This window comes from Pelodiscus sinensis, chromosome 13 (assembly GCF_049634645.1).
Source record: "Pelodiscus sinensis isolate JC-2024 chromosome 13, ASM4963464v1, whole genome shotgun sequence".
NCBI classification, from domain to species: domain Eukaryota; kingdom Metazoa; phylum Chordata; order Testudines; family Trionychidae; genus Pelodiscus; species Pelodiscus sinensis.
In genome coordinates this window covers 32,552,533-32,568,232 of record NC_134723.1, presented here as the reverse complement: position 1 = coordinate 32,568,232, position 15,700 = coordinate 32,552,533, and the positions used below count along the sequence as shown (strand labels likewise).

The window sequence follows — 15,700 nt, the reverse complement described above, 5'->3', positions numbered from 1 at the left end:
AAGAGGAAGCGGCATACCAAATTTGGTGGTCCTAGGTGTTGCTGTTTAAGAGGGGTTCTTGAACAAACAGACTCTAAGACAGATGACTCAGACAGCCAGATAGACAGGTCTGTTTCCATTCCATATCTTTAATGGTGGTACCAGAATTGATGCTGAGGTGAATGAGTGTTGCAGCTGAAGTTGGTATTTAGATGAATGGATGGATTTTTCTTAAACCCTAAAAATCTAAAATTCAACACTGGAAGTAGGTGACTTCATTCTGACAAAAATATAGGTTAATTATTGAATTAATGTCTTTCCAGAAGCTGTTTGAACAGAGTAATGCATATATTACGCCTGTAGGTGAACTAAAACCCAAACAAATTCTAACTTTCAAATAATCTTTGTTGCTTTAAGTGATGAAGGGGAGGGTTGGGTAATTCACTTCAGATAGGCACAAAGGCTGCGTCTAGACTGGCATGATTTTGCGCAAAATGGCCATCGGAGCTTTCTTGCACAAGAGAGCATCTACACTGGCACGGATGCTTTTGCGCAAAGGCACATGCCAGTATAGGCGCTCTCTTGCGCAAATACTTTTAATGGAAAAACTTTTCCGTTAAAAGTATTTGCGCAAAATCATGCCAGTCTAGACGCAGCCTATAATTCTAGATAACACTGAGCCTACAAAAGGGTCTCCTACTTCTGCTTCCCCTGACTTGAATGGAACCTGACAGCAGCGAAAGCAGCAATGGGCTCCCTCAATAAGCTCTCTTTCCAAAACTTCCCTTCTCCCATCAGGTTGGAAATGTCACAGGAACGGTCTAGCTTGTGGCATTTCAGCTTCTGGCCAGGAGGTGAGTGATAAGTTATTAGCTAAGAAACCAACTGGGCATTTGCAAAACGTCACCACAAGCTTTGTTCTTTGGAGTAAATATTTGTAGTATAGGAGCAACCAAAGGACCAAATGGGGATTGGGGCAGAATTGTGCTAGGGGCAATACAAACAGCGGAAAAGAGAAAGAGAGAAACTATCCATTTCCTGCAGGGCTGTCTCTTGAAAGCTTTGCAGACTTGTTTCCATTTAGTCCTTCGTTTATGCAAACGGTTCACTCTCCCCTAGATATAACGGTCTCCTTTCAGAAGAAAAGAACTGAAATATTTGTATTTTTATTACAGATGCTCACTTCTCACAGCATGCATAGGAGGAGCAGTTGAGAATGTGGATACTTCATGGCCCCTGACCACCTGAGCCAGTTTTACTTTCTTCTAGGTCAGGCAAGACACACATTGATGTTGGTGCAATGAACTTTTAATAGGAAAAACTGATTTTTTTTTCCTTCAGTGCCTTATTGAAGACTCTGAGACTCAACAATGCAAAACCATCACTGAAATATTCTTGCTTTGCTTGAAAACTTAAACAAAAACAAAAAAAACTGGTCAAAGATACTAGTATGTGAAAAAGATTCTTGTAAAAAAATCAGTTCAACAAAAGCCATTCTTTGATACCACTGCACAGCATATGAACTTATGTTTTACAATCCGCAAGAGTCAGTTTCATCAAATGCCCTCTCTCTAATCAAGTTCTTAAACCATTCCTGAGATAAAGCCTCAGAATTCCACTGCTTATGAACACACCGGCCTGTCACAACTTCTGTGAACTGCTGTCAAGATGCTTTGGTTGGGGAGGGGAGTTATTTTGTTTTGTTTTTAAGCAGTGGTGTGATTTTTTTCTATAACCACTTAAAATCCACCAACTCATTTGAAAAAAAAATATGTGTATCAATGAAAGATGAATGTAACACCACACACAGAAGATGCTTACTAAAGTTAGGGTCAATGATTATTCTTCTGAAAATCCAAAATAACGTGATTTGTGGAATTCGATATCATTTTCAGATCAGCAAATGGATTCTCTTGACAAGTTATCTATAGTACCAAGCAAAACCCATTTTTTCTAACATCGGGCATACCTACAGGTGCTTTATTGAAATGGCATTAGATGGCTTTAGAAGAAGCCATTCTTGATATAGGTTTCTTGCTGTGTGTTTGCATTTTAATTCAATATTTAGTATCAAGCAATGATGTGAGAGCAGAGCAGGAAAATAGTTTTCCACACACATAACTAAAACCACTTCTCTCAAAAAACTAGCATGGAGCGATGAGGCTTTTTGGTTAATACTCATTTTAAAAAAAACCAGACATCAGTAAACAGGATAGCATCTCAAATTAGACCTGCAGTTTCAGACTATAATTACATGATCTTGCATTACTATTGCTAGTACTGTTATACTATATCAGCTCCTGACAATTATTGGTTCATAGCTGTTCATCAAAGGAAGCTTGTGTCCTTTCCTTCCTAGTTTGTAAAGGACACAATGCATTCAAAAATATACTGCTAAAGATAGAGGCTTAGTATTATTCACTTCCAATTTCTTAGATATGGGCAGTTGCCAGAAAACTACTTAACTGCATCTTTTTAAAACAAAAACCTTAAACATATTGTCAGTTACAAGAAAAAATGTTAAAGGAAGTATCTGCATACTAATTACCTCTAATACGACAATATGTAATATCTGTAGTTCAATAGATGTTTATTTCATGAGTAACATACACTGAAAAATCAAAGTGATAACGAATAAGCATTTTTTTTAAAGTTTGACCCATGGGTCTTTAGTTCACTGACAATAGATTTGATCTTTTGTGCAAATAAAAAAAAGATAACGTGGGAAAAGTCTTGTTAAAGAAATTCATATTTCTGACAATGTAATATACAAAAGTAAATGCTCATAAAAGAACAATCTACTGTTCAAGTTTTTAACAAGGTATTGAACAAAATGAAAACTTTTTTTTCTTTTCTCATGAAACTGTGATTTTCAACTTCTGAATGCTATAACATCCCAGCATAGGGAAAGCTAAAGCTGTGCAGTTATAAGGTGTATTTAAAAAAACAAAAACATTTTCTTAGAAGCTGTATAAAAAAAAAGAAATGTCTGTTTATCAAATCAATTTTTAAGAGTGGAGGCTTCAAACCAGAGAAGAGATTTGGTAAACCGTTTGTTACTTTTTAAAACTTGCATGTAAAAAACAAAGTGTTGATAGCTTACAAATTCCTGTTACTAACTTCAAGCTCTGGAAGTTCAGCAGTAGTCACTTGAGGATTTTTATGATTATTATTTATTTTGTTTGGTCCTTTATTTTGTTTTATTTATTTTTTTAATTAAGTTCCTATTTTTGTCATTAAAATTGCACTTCAGTGAACAGAAAAATTGCCAAGCAAACTAATGGCTGTAAAAGCATAAACTGCATGTGTGGGTATAAATTACTGAGCCTCATTTTAATGAGGTGTTGTACAAAGAGTTTTAATACATTTTGTAAATAAAATTGTAAAGAAAAAAAAATCCTCCGACCTTTTCATTCCTGGCTGATTGTGCTGAAGGGAGCAGACGGGATTCTTTAGATGACTCTGTACTGTTTAAGCATCACTTTATTGATGATGTTTCAGTGGAGAGTTTCTCACCCATCTAAGGGAGTAAATGCAACTTCCTGAGAGGACTCTGCACTGGGCCAGCTATGGGAAAAAGGTACAGCCCAAATTTAAGAGCTAAGATTGGGGCCCAAATCTTAAGTGCTGAGCATTCATGTAAGTGAGTCAGCTCTCCAACTAGGAGGTGCAGAGGTTCATATGTCAGACACCTCAGTTCGTTGACTCTGCCACACCACAGCTCTCGTTCTATCCTCCTCCATCAAACCACCCTGGAGTCAGGGGTATCCACAGCCTCTGCAGTACCCCTGGGTGGTAAGGTCAGGGGAGGCAGCTCTGCTCTCCTGCAAGGGGAGGGGCCTTAAACAGAAGGGGAAGGGCTAAGGCAACCCGCCTTCCACGCCACTTGGAACACAGCAGTCCCCGCCCAGTCCTCAGAGCTGCAGAGAGCACATGGCGCAGGGCTCCGGTGGTGATTTAAAGGACCAGCTGGAGTTGACTGGAGTTCATACTACCTTGGGACAAGGCAGGCTAAAATGGTTCTTCAGGCAACTAAATTCACCACTAGGTGGCAGCAGTTGAGACAGATTGTCCTCATTTGCAATAAGGAAAAGCCTGTTGAATAGAGCTGGTGAGGAAACAGCGTCTCTAATATTTCAAAACTCTCCTTCAGTCTGAGTCAAAAGCAAGTTCCTATCCCTGCAAAATATTCATTTATTTTTGATATTTTGGAAACATTCTGAGCCACCAAAGTGTTCTCTCATATTCTGGCCCCACTAAAGCATCCTCCAGAAAGTTAGGGCCTGTCAAGTGTGCTTTCCTCAGGCTTCCCCCATTTGTTCATGACAGGAATAAGTCTCTCAGGGCACGTCTACACAGCAGCATTATTTCGGGATAACGTCTGTTATCCTGACATAGTGTTCTGTGCATCTTAACAGCAAGCCCATTATTTCAAAATACATTCAAAGTAACAGGCTTGTTATTCCAACATCCCGGAAACCTCATTGCAAGAGGATTAAGGGACTTAGTGGAATAGCACTCTATTTCAAGATTAGCATTGTTTGGACAGCACCAAATTTCGAAATAGGTTCTCTTGAAATAAGCTACACAATTTGCGTGGCTCAAATTGCGAAGCTTGTTTCAAGCTACACGCTACTTGTAGATGTACCCTCAGTGTGCAATTCGAAGCCTGTCTCTGGGAATCATTTATTCACCTACACCAAAGGAGCTATTCTCCAAAACTCTTGGGCTACATCTAGACTGGCATGATTTTCCGCAAATGCTTTTAACGAAAAAGTTTTCCGTTAAAAGCATTTGCGGAAAAGAGTGTCTAGATTGGCACGGACGCTTTTCCGCAAAGCACTTTTTGTAGAAAAGTGTCCGTGCCAATCTAGACACGCTTTTGCGCAAAAAAGCCCTGATCACCATTTTAGCCATCGGGGATTTTTTGTGCAAAACAGTACTGTGCTGTCTACACTGGCCCTCTTGCGCAAATGATTTGCGCAAGAGGGCTTTTGCCCAAATGGGAGCAGCACAGTATTTCCGCAAGAACACTGACAATCTTACATGAGATCGTCAGTGTTCTTGCAGAAATTCAAGCGGCCAGTGTAGACAGCTGGCAAGTTTTTCTGCAAAAGCAGCTGATTTTGCGGAAAAACTGGCCAGTCTAGACATAGCCTTGTAGTAAAATAAACAGGTTTGTCTAGCTTCCCTCTTCAGAGTCATCAGCTCCAGGTGACCCACCTGAAAGTCAAGAGCAGCACTTTGCTCTCAGTCCTCCCTGCCTGAGTTTGGCCAATCAACCCATATCCCTGCACTCAAATCACCCCTTATGCTCCTCTGAGGGCCCCAGCTTTGGATAGTTTTCACCAAATTTTCCTTCAAACTCCTCATCAGCACTTCAAAGTTACTGTTCTCCTTCAGTTCCTTTGTGATGCTCTAGGACTCCTGGCTGTCTTGCACTTGGACTTATCCAGTCTCCTTCCCTGGGGAGCCAGGAGCTCTCTCTCAAGCTTAACTGGGAGACAACTAACCCATTTCACATGTACTGGTTGTTTCCATCTCAGAGGACACTGTGATAGTTACGTTCCAATTGTATCTTCTAGTATAGACAACAAAGTCAAAAGGAAGCGTTTCCATGTTATTGAAATGCAATGGTGAGATAATTTCCCCCAAAATTCTAATGAATGGGCATTTCACAGCAAAACATTGTCATTTCGACACAGCAGCATTTACCATGGGAAATGGTTCCATTGGGCAATATTCAGTGAGCTCCAGGCTGTACTGAACTTCAAAAGTTCCCTAGAGCCTATTCCTACAGGCCCTCGGCTTCCAGTTGAGAAGTGACAAGAGATGAGTTTTAAAAGCCAGACTGATTTATCCTCTGCCTGAAATCTAAGAAGTTTACGATCCTGCAAGTGGCTCAGCACTCCACTTCCCATCTCCCATTGACTACAGAAAGAGATGAGGACACTCAGTTCTTCCTGGGATTGGGTGCTATTTGTACCTTCATTGTGGAAGCAATTAGCACTTGAACCTGCCGGGTGTGGACTATCCCCAGCTTCCCCTGAGCACCTGCTACTCAGTCACAAGGGCACTCACTGGATTGAGGTAGACAAGTACTGATAGGAGTCTGAGAAGAAGCACTACCAGAACCAATTGGTGGGAAAGAAGCATGGCTGGTCCTGAGGTGACCGGTGCTAGTTCCCCAGAACTGGAGATAGGATAGAAATTGAAATGGTTCTTTGGTTACCATAGAGACAGGGTAGAGCTGAAGTGTAAAGAAACTCCTGAAATATACATATTTATAACCCAGTAACTTCCTACACTGAAATACTAAATTTTCAATACTGCTGCTATAAATACATTCAACAAAAGAACTTCTCCAAAGTGTTTGGTTCCATTTCTCCTCCTCCCCACCCATCACAATGCCGGGAACTATTTTCTCTATTCAAGCTACATTTGCTTTCTCTCCTAGCAAACTCAGGAAAGTCATCATATTTCTGAGGAGTTGCTGGGGTGCTTTACAAGCTATAACTATGAAAAACCATCACCACAGGTTGTCAGAACACTACAGAGATACAGCCACTGAGCAGCACTCCCTCCCACCCCCATGAGCTTGGGATAGAGGGTAATAAGGCCCTCAAGCTGCAGCACCAGTCCACAGAACATAAATATAATTTGGTCTTCTCCACCGAATTTAGATAGTAATATTCATTTTGTCCAGTAACTACAGATTTAGGTTAGGCACAGCCCACATGCTTCACCACACATTTCATGAGATACACACAGCAGGCATGATAAATCCTTAAAAGTCTTAAACAAGAGACTAAGATTTCAAAGTTACAAAGATAGCCTGATCACAGTATATAAACTATCAGCAGGAGACCAGAATTATGAACTCGCTGCTATGGCCAGGCCAAATGCTCCCTGTCACACTCTAGAGAAGAAACACATGTTAAAACTGTAGTCATACATCGTATAAACAGTATAAACCAAAACAAAGGGTCCTGTACAGAAAAAAATTGTACAGTGACTAGCTTTGGACTCCCCCCATAAACACATGAAGGCTTTCTAGACATTACGGCAGAAGCCAATACACGATTATAAAACCTGCAGCTGGGATACAGGTCACTTGCAGGTTAAAACTAGAGTAAATGATCATTTCAAGCCTTTAATTCAGTATTTGAGGACTTCAGCATCTCAGCCAGAGGTTATGGATCTATAACAGGAGTGAATGGGTGTCGTTCTGTGGCTTGCAATGTACGGGAGGCCAAACTATATGATCATGATGATCCCTTTGGTCCTCAGAGGCTGAGCTGAATCTTTCTAAATGCTACTACAATCCTTTGAGGGATCTGCCATTCAGCACCAGTGATCTGCCTGATGTGGTCAACAGAGTGTGGTCTGGAGAGCCCTAGTAACTCTTGGAGAGTTGGTTGTTCATTGCTATCAACAATTAAGCTGCATAACCACACTTTCCTGGCATCCCTTTTTTAACTGAACAGTGGCTGCAGTTGTCACAGGTGGCACAGGGTGGCAGAAGGAGTGGCAGCAGGCCCGGGCATTATACAGCAAAGGGGAGATATCTGCCAGAATCTCTCCATGAGGGTTTGTGGTTCAGACTAGACAAACTTAGAGAATGGTTCTTCTATCAGGACACCTGATGCTGACCACCTAGACCTGGAAAAGAATGTGACTTCCCAACCAAAACAGTGGGTTTAGACTATGGCTCTCAGGACCACTGACAGGCAGAGGGGGTCGTGCTAGCTAGAAAAATACCAATACTCCCTGATGGTGTTATCCTCTTTCTAGCTAACAGGGCACTTTGGAATAATAAACGGTTGCTGTCAGTAAAATTCAGTTTGAATACACCTGTTCGCTGAGCCCTTACATCCTCCTGCCAGTTGCTTTCCCTCTAAACACCAAACCACCAGCTCAGCATCCTAACCGGAGTCAAACTCGTGTTTGATACTTTCAGGCTTAAAAAAGAAAATGATGGGCAGTGTAAAGCAGTGGCACTGCCCATTGCCTACTCCCATTCTGCTGGGTGCAAATGCAGTTTAGCTTGTACCAAACCCCACACTGCACCATTCTTTGGGGCTGACCCCCTCAAGAGGGCTCCCCGCAGGCACAAGGGAAAGTGAGGCTACGATGGGGGCTCAGTGTAATGGTGGCAGCCAGAATAGAACCTGGGACCTCTGGAGCTTACTGCTTGAGCCTCTATCGCATGAGTGAAAAGCCAGCTGGATGGTAGTTAAGGTTATAGAGCAGACTCATTATTCTCTGAATAAGTAGTCTTAGTGCCACAAGCTGAGACGGTGTGTGGGTTACACTCTGCACAACAGCTGGATTGGAAGAACAGAATTGTGACCTGCCTGAAAAACACTGATGCTTTCTTTCCCTGTGTGAGCTACCTGTGTCATGGGGAGTGTTACAGGAAAGAGACTGGGAGAGAGTATGTGAATAGTGCCATATTATACTTTTTTGTGTGCCAGTGGATGAGTTTTGTAGGACCAATAAAGTTAATTATTGTTGTGCATTTCAAATGATTATTTTATTACAATTTTGAACAGAGGGAGTCTAATGGAGGCCATTCACCTCCAGAGCAGGTGGTCAGGGAATGACTTTTCAGGGAATGTATGAAATGTGCCCCTAGCCAGGGAGGGAAATGTTATATGAAGGCAGAAGGAAAGGAAGCAGTCCATCGGATTGCACAGCCAAGGGGATGCGAGAAGACATTGTGATTCAGAGTTAGGGTCGGGGATGTCTCAGTGTTCAGGAAAACAAAGTAAACTTGGTATGGGGAAATACTGAATAATCATCCCAGTTATGTTTTTAGGATGTATTTCAGCAGTTTTGGGGTCACTGCCATTGGCACAACAAAACATTTTATTCTGAGACTAAAAGTTTTTATAGCAATAGCCACACAGGAGTCATATACACATAGTGAGAGCCTTGGTCCTTCTGGGATCCCATCCATCAAAGGTGGTGGTTATGACATCTACTCTTCATTGTCGTGCTTGATTCAGCCCACTAAAAGGGGTACCAACATAACACCCTGGCACAACTTATTTCATAAATATGCCACTTTCAAACTAAAAGCTCTGCAGAAGGATTCAATAAAATTAATCCATTTTTATGAAAAGCATCCCCCACAATATAGGCAGGGACGCATGAAAAGAAAGAGAGTATTTTATGACTTTCATGTCATGCTCAAAATTCACAGAATCATAAAATACTAGAACTGGAAGGTACCTCAAGAGGTTATCCAGTCCAGTCCCCTGCCCATACGGTCAAATATAGTCAAATACAAACTATTCTAATCTGTCCACTTCTTTTTCATAGAGAAACACAATTTTGACTCAATATATAATGCACAAGCATTCAGAAAAGCAGAACCAGCAGCATATTGGTGATTGATAGTCTACCACCTGATGTACATGTCAAAATTTCCAGCGTGCCACAGAGAGCTTGGGTGTTAATTTGTCTGCTTAGTCACAATGTGAGAGCTATAAAAGTGTGAAAACCTGTAATGACAGACCAATAAATAATACTTGCCTGGTATGAGCAGCCTCTGCAAAGCTACCCCTGCAGTTGTCTCACTGAACGTCAAGAATGTAACAAAATGGTTCATTTAAATTATTCTAATAAATATTCATTAAGATGAACAAGTCAACTAATGCTGCAGCTGCTGTTCACCAGAAAGATGAGCAGACCAAAATCCAAACCCTGTTTCCTGGGACCACAACCTCTAGCTCCAGACTGTAGCCAATAATTGGGGGGATTTCCAGTATGTTACTGCCAAACTGAACTATGGTTTGTCACTCCTAAATGGCCCCACCTTAAGGCCTAGACATAAGCTTCCAATGGTGAGAACTCCCATCTCTAGCTGAATATCCCCAGCCTGCACCGACCCTAACAAAACATATAACCTTAGCTCAGAGCTACCAGGTACCCCTCGTATTATAAAAGGGAGAAAAATTGACACTCCTCCCATAGATTCACAACATAAACAGATCCAAACACTATATGGGATCTCCTACAGATTTCAATGCTAATTGTAGCCCAGGAGCCATACCAGCACTAATCCTAACTCGAGTACACAACCAGCCTCAACCCTTATCCTACCACAAACTCCTCAATCCATTTCAATCCTAATCCTTGCAAAAATACCCCTGTCAGATCCAAATCTAACCCTAGTCAGGGAGCCCCAACCAGCCCTAGTCCTACTCAGGACCCATAATCATCTCAAACCCCAACCCTTACCCACAACACTCTATCAAATGCTCCCATAACCATAGTTTGGGGCTCCAACTGACCCAACTCTAACACCAGCCTTGCACCGCTCTCAGCACCAACAGAAACCTAGGCTCCAGGCCTTCCACAGGCTCCAACCCAACGCTACCCAGTACTGATCACAATCCCAACACAAGAGCTCTAACCAGGACCTGGACTCAGCCAGAATCCTAACCCATAGAATGCTACCAGAACCTTAGGCTGTGTTTAGACTGGCAAGTTTTTCCGGAAAATCAGCCGCTTTTCCAGAAAAACTTGCCAGTTGTCTACACTGGCCGCTTGAATTTCCGCAAAAGCACTGACGATCTCATGTAAGATCGTCAGTGCTTTTGCGGAAATACTATGCTGCTCCCTTTCGGGCAAAAGTCTTTTTCCGAAAGACTTTTGCGCAAAAGGGCCAGTGTAGACAGCTCAGATTTGTTTTCTGCAAAAAAGCCCCGATCGCGAAAATGGCGGTCGGGGCTTTTTTGCGGAAAAGCGCGTCTAGATTGACCACGGACGCTTTTCTGCAAAAAGTGCTTTTCCGGAAAAGCGTCCTGCCAATCTAGACGCGCTTTTCCGAAAATGCTTTTAACAGAAAACTTTTCCGTTAAAAGCATTTTCGGAAAATCATGCCAGTGTAGACATAGCCTCAGTGTATGGTCTAACATTTGTCTAACCATAAGCAAGTATCTAGTTTAGGATGACCTAACAGCACACTAACCCTAGCCAGGCAGTCTACCAACCACAACTCAAACCTTAGTTAGAGGTTCCCAACAGCTCTAGCCTGGGCCAACTTCAAGACTAAACCAAATGTGGGGATACATACAACCTGCAAATACAAAATTTTCACAGAATGCCAAATAACTATAGGTAGCCCTTGGTGCTGCACTAACCCTAATCACAACACTAACTCACTAACCCTTCAACATTTATAACCATAACCCATAGGCTGTAACCATCTACCCCAGATCCCCAAGCAACACCAAATTTATCCCTAGCCCAGAGCTACATTTTCTTAGCACTACCTTAGGGTGTTCCATGTTCTGACAGTCTCTGGATGAAAATTAGTTTTAAAATTATATCAATAAACAAAAATGTTGCATGCGCTGGAGTGGAGATACATCCTGAAACACTCTACTAACTTTCAAAATGAAGCTCACTATCACGGCCATTGTGTGATTTTATTCCTGTTATACTTCCTTTTTCCCTTAGATATTAGAGAGTAATGTTAGGAGCACATCCCAACATTTAAAGACTTAATATTTGACAATATAAATGATGAGAAGAAATTATTGTCCTGATGGACAATGACAGCATTAGATAATCTCCATAATCCAAATCAGTGGTTCTTGTAGCGTGCTCAGTGAATTTCTTGATAGTTCACAAAATGAAACATTATAAAAGCCAGGCACTAGCTTGGGCTGTTGAGAGAAAAGATTGGCGTCTGTGGAGAGAAAGTGTGTGAAGTGGACTGCATTCTGGAAAAACTGGTAAACTAGTCTACTTCTGCAGTAGGGTTTCACTTAGATCAATGAGGCTATGTCTACACAGCAGTGTCATTTCAGAATAACTGATATTATTCTGAAATAACATAGTTCGCATCTACACAGCAAGCAACTATTTCAACATAATGCCGAAATGATGTCAAGCTGGAGGACTTCTTACTCCAACTCCTGTAACCCTCATTTTACGAGGAGTAAGGGAAGCTGGAGGAAGAGTGCTCTAACTCGGACTTCCTGTTGTGTAGACAGCATCAAAAGCCAAAATAAGCTATTTCGACTTAGCTACACAATTGACGTATCTCAAATTGCATAGCTTATTTCAACTTTAACCCTGCTGTGTAGATGTGCCCTGAGTAGGGTTGCCAATATTTGAGCTTTCGGTTCGGGAAACAAATTGAGAAAATATAAATGAGAAAATAGAAATATCCGGTATTTTCTGAATAAGATGTAATGTAGATTGTGATGTAACGTCAAGTGTTCCTGGTATTTTTGTTGAAACCATCTGGCAACCCTAGGCCTGAGGGAGCATGTCTAACTGATGTTTGTTCACCTTATAAGCAGTGACCAGTCGCTGAAGGAAAACAAAAGACAGGTTATACCAGTGCAAGGATTACTGAAGGGAATTGTTTGGCCTGTTTTTTACAGGAAGTGAGGTCTACATCCTAGCCATTTCACCTTGCTGAGCCCTCCATGTTGTATCTAGCTAGGAGTGGAAAGCTATCACCGTTGATGTTTTTAAGTTTGTTCTTAGGTGGTGCCCATGGCTTTCAGTTCTGGAACTACATTTCCCAGAATGCAGGAAGGGTAAGGATGGTGAAAGGAGAAAGTATTAAGAAAGGAGGCATGTGAGCTCTGTGAAAGAGGGAGGGGAACAAACCTTACCTTTGCTGTTCTCAAACTTTCTGAGTTTTCCTTGAAGGGGTTTCAGGTACAAAACCCAGCTTTAACTGACTTGTCTACTCAGTGCTGCTTCAGAGTGGTGAGAAAGCAGCCTGAATGGAACAGGGAATCTGGAAAACACCATTATGGTATTTTAGTGTTTGGGGGCCCAAATTAGATTTAACAGATCTTTAAAGGCACTGTCAAAGGTTATGGCTTGAGGTCACATACACTCCTCTAGGGCAAGGTGAGTTCCTCACTTACCTCATTCCTTTGGTGTCATTCCAGCACTCCAGTCCTAGGGAAGGGGATCTAGCCCTGCAGCTAGTAATTCTGTCCACTTACAGGAGGGATGGGAACCAGTCCAAAACAAAAGGAAAATAGTTCTAGGGCTGATGGGACTTTGCCTTATGCAGAGGGGGAGCAGTCCTGCAGGCTCCTGAAGATGTCACAGCTCCCATGTTCCTACGTGGCTAAGGCTAAAAGCTACTCCAACAGAAAGGCCTACCATATCTTAGAGAACTCAAGCTGGCCCTCTGCAAGTAACCCAACACCCTTGCTGCGGGTTGTAACATTGTTTGTTTGGAAAGATACCCCAGCTGTCCTGAGTTTCTTCCATTCTCAGCTCCATTCCCAGACTTGAAGAGCTACACAGGTGCAGCACATTTTGGGCTGACTGTGACCACAGGAATCCTTTATCCCCTTTTAGGGTTGCCAGGTGTCCAGTTTTCACCTAGACTGTCCATTATTCGGGTCCCCCATCTGGTAAAAAAAAAAACAGAAAATACCGGACATATGAAATGTCCGGTATTTCCTGTTTCCCTCAGATGGAAGCCCAGTGGGGACAATCTTCCCCTGCAGCATCTGGCAGTGGTGGGGGAGTGAGGAGTGCGGGACCATTTAAAGGCGCAGTGCTCTTTTTTTCTTTTCTTTTTTTTCTCAACAACTTTGGCCTCCCCTTTTTTTTTTCCTCAACAGAATTTTTTCCTGGTGGATATTTTTTGGGAGGGCGGGGAAGTGTTTGATATTTTTTGTTAAACCATCTGGCAACCTTATCCCCTTTCTTTACCAGTTTTAGCTGCCCAACAGCAGCACATTCTCCCCTGTTCCCCATATACTGTGACTATAGAGCAGTATAGGTTTCTGTCAAAGAAGAAACCTCCATTTATGAAGCATAACAGAGGGAAATGATTAATTTTAAAAAGATCAAATGTAGACCACGCACAAGATTTCAGTGTGTTTTAGCACTATGGGAAGGGAAGGTATTTGGGTGTCTTTATTTATGTATTTCTTTATTGTAGCACTTTTGAATTGCTTTTCATTTAACTAGGAATTTCCTCAGATTGCACAGCTGTGCTTTTGGAAAACGACAATGTCCCCGTAATGTATTTTACCACAATGACTAATAGGTACTAATCAGTACTGTCACTCCTAACTCCATTTGAACATGGCTTTTTTCTGTGACTAATATAAGGCCTGATTCAGTATGATACCAAGTATCCCCAACTTCCACTGAAGACAATGGGAATAGAGGGAGGGCAACATCTTATAGTCCATTCTGGCCCACAATCACAGGAATTTATCCTCACAAACCCGGGCACATTTGACAGTAGGATAAAACAAGTATTCCGAATATTGTGTCCCCCAATTAAGATGCTGCTCTCTTTTATAATAACTGTTATAAAGACCTAGTCTTCCAAATTTTTGCACATAGTATTATGATTTTAAATTATTATTATTATTGTTATTAAATTAATAACTATGTATGATTATTGAAATTAAGTTGAAAAACTTCTTTGATGTTCACATTAATTGCCCCAGTCTTGCAAATCCACTGTATTTTACAGATCACAATACAGAAAAAGCACTGGAAAATGATTGTACTATTCCTTTAAACCAGCAGTTCTCAACCTGCAGCCCAGTCAGCACACATGTGACATCCTAAGGGCTATACCGGTAATATTGAATGCAGCCCACGTAACACATTATGGCCCATATATGTGGTCCTCAATGGTAAACAGGTTGAGAAAAACCACTGCATTAAACTAAGGAATTTAAGTATATAAATAATATTTCATGGATGTTATAAAATTCAAAGTAATATATTAATTCAGAGCATAAAATAAATTTTAAATTGGATGCAAACCAAAAGTCATCATCATATCAGTATCATTTGATCTCAATTAATCAGCTAGCCTTTGCAGTTAGTGCAATGTGAATATGAAATATCTATTGATGAAATTAAGACATCCTCTAACATTTAAGTGTCTCTGCTACAAATAACACCTCCCCCATTTTATCATTTTTCTGCCCTTAATTTCTCATCTTTAATACCACTCAGAAATATGCAAACTGTTGCCAATACTTAAACAAATGTCAAAGTGAAGCTAATTTTATCATTTCCCATATGTAACTGATGATGTCCATCACATGCTTTGCATAGCCTACAGGAAAATTCTCCTTGCTACCATTCAAAATGTGACTTCCAACAAATCCTTTCTCTGTAGAGTCATGATCTGGCTCCTGGATGGCCATGATATTGTTTCTGATTTTCTATTTTGTATTTATACATAGGAATATGAGAGCTTCAGAAAAGACACATCTGTATTTCTTATTGCACCACCAAAGCTGAATTTAAATATGGACATTTTCTACATCAGTCACATGGGGTGGGATGATTTTGTTATGTTTAAAACCCTACATATGACCAGCATATATTAGTTACATCAAACACAAGAATTACAAGTCCGTGAAAGGGCAAGCATGGCTAAATGGAGTGCCTAGCAACAGTACAAATTTAGCTCTTCTATCTACAAAAGGAGAAGCTAGTCCTTTCTTCCGTTACTCTTTCCCACACAGCTCCTTTTCTTCATCCTTGCCTAGCATCAGCCTCCTCAGTCTCTCCCTCCACCACTCTCCACTGCCCTATAATGCTAAGACTGGGCACCCCTTGGAATAGTGGAGATTTTTTTTAATCTTCAGTAGCCCATTTTGTTCACTTCAAAAATGCGCCTTTTCTGGAAAGAATGATACATAAGGGAAGTAGGGTTAAATCTAGTGCCAAGAGACTACACTAAACA

General features: G+C 41.2%; 1 protein-coding gene across 1 annotated transcript in view; it reads left to right on the top strand.

The window, feature by feature from the left end:
* The window catches only part of GRIA3 (glutamate ionotropic receptor AMPA type subunit 3), a 254,923-nt gene extending 253,151 nt beyond the window's left edge, over positions 1 to 1,772 (top strand). The window contains exon 16 of the mRNA XM_006115395.4: positions 1,155 to 1,772. The gene's annotated coding sequence lies outside the window, so the exon portion shown is untranslated. The remainder of the gene's footprint in view (positions 1 to 1,154) is intronic.
* Positions 1,773 to 15,700: the final 13,928 nt, after the last annotated feature.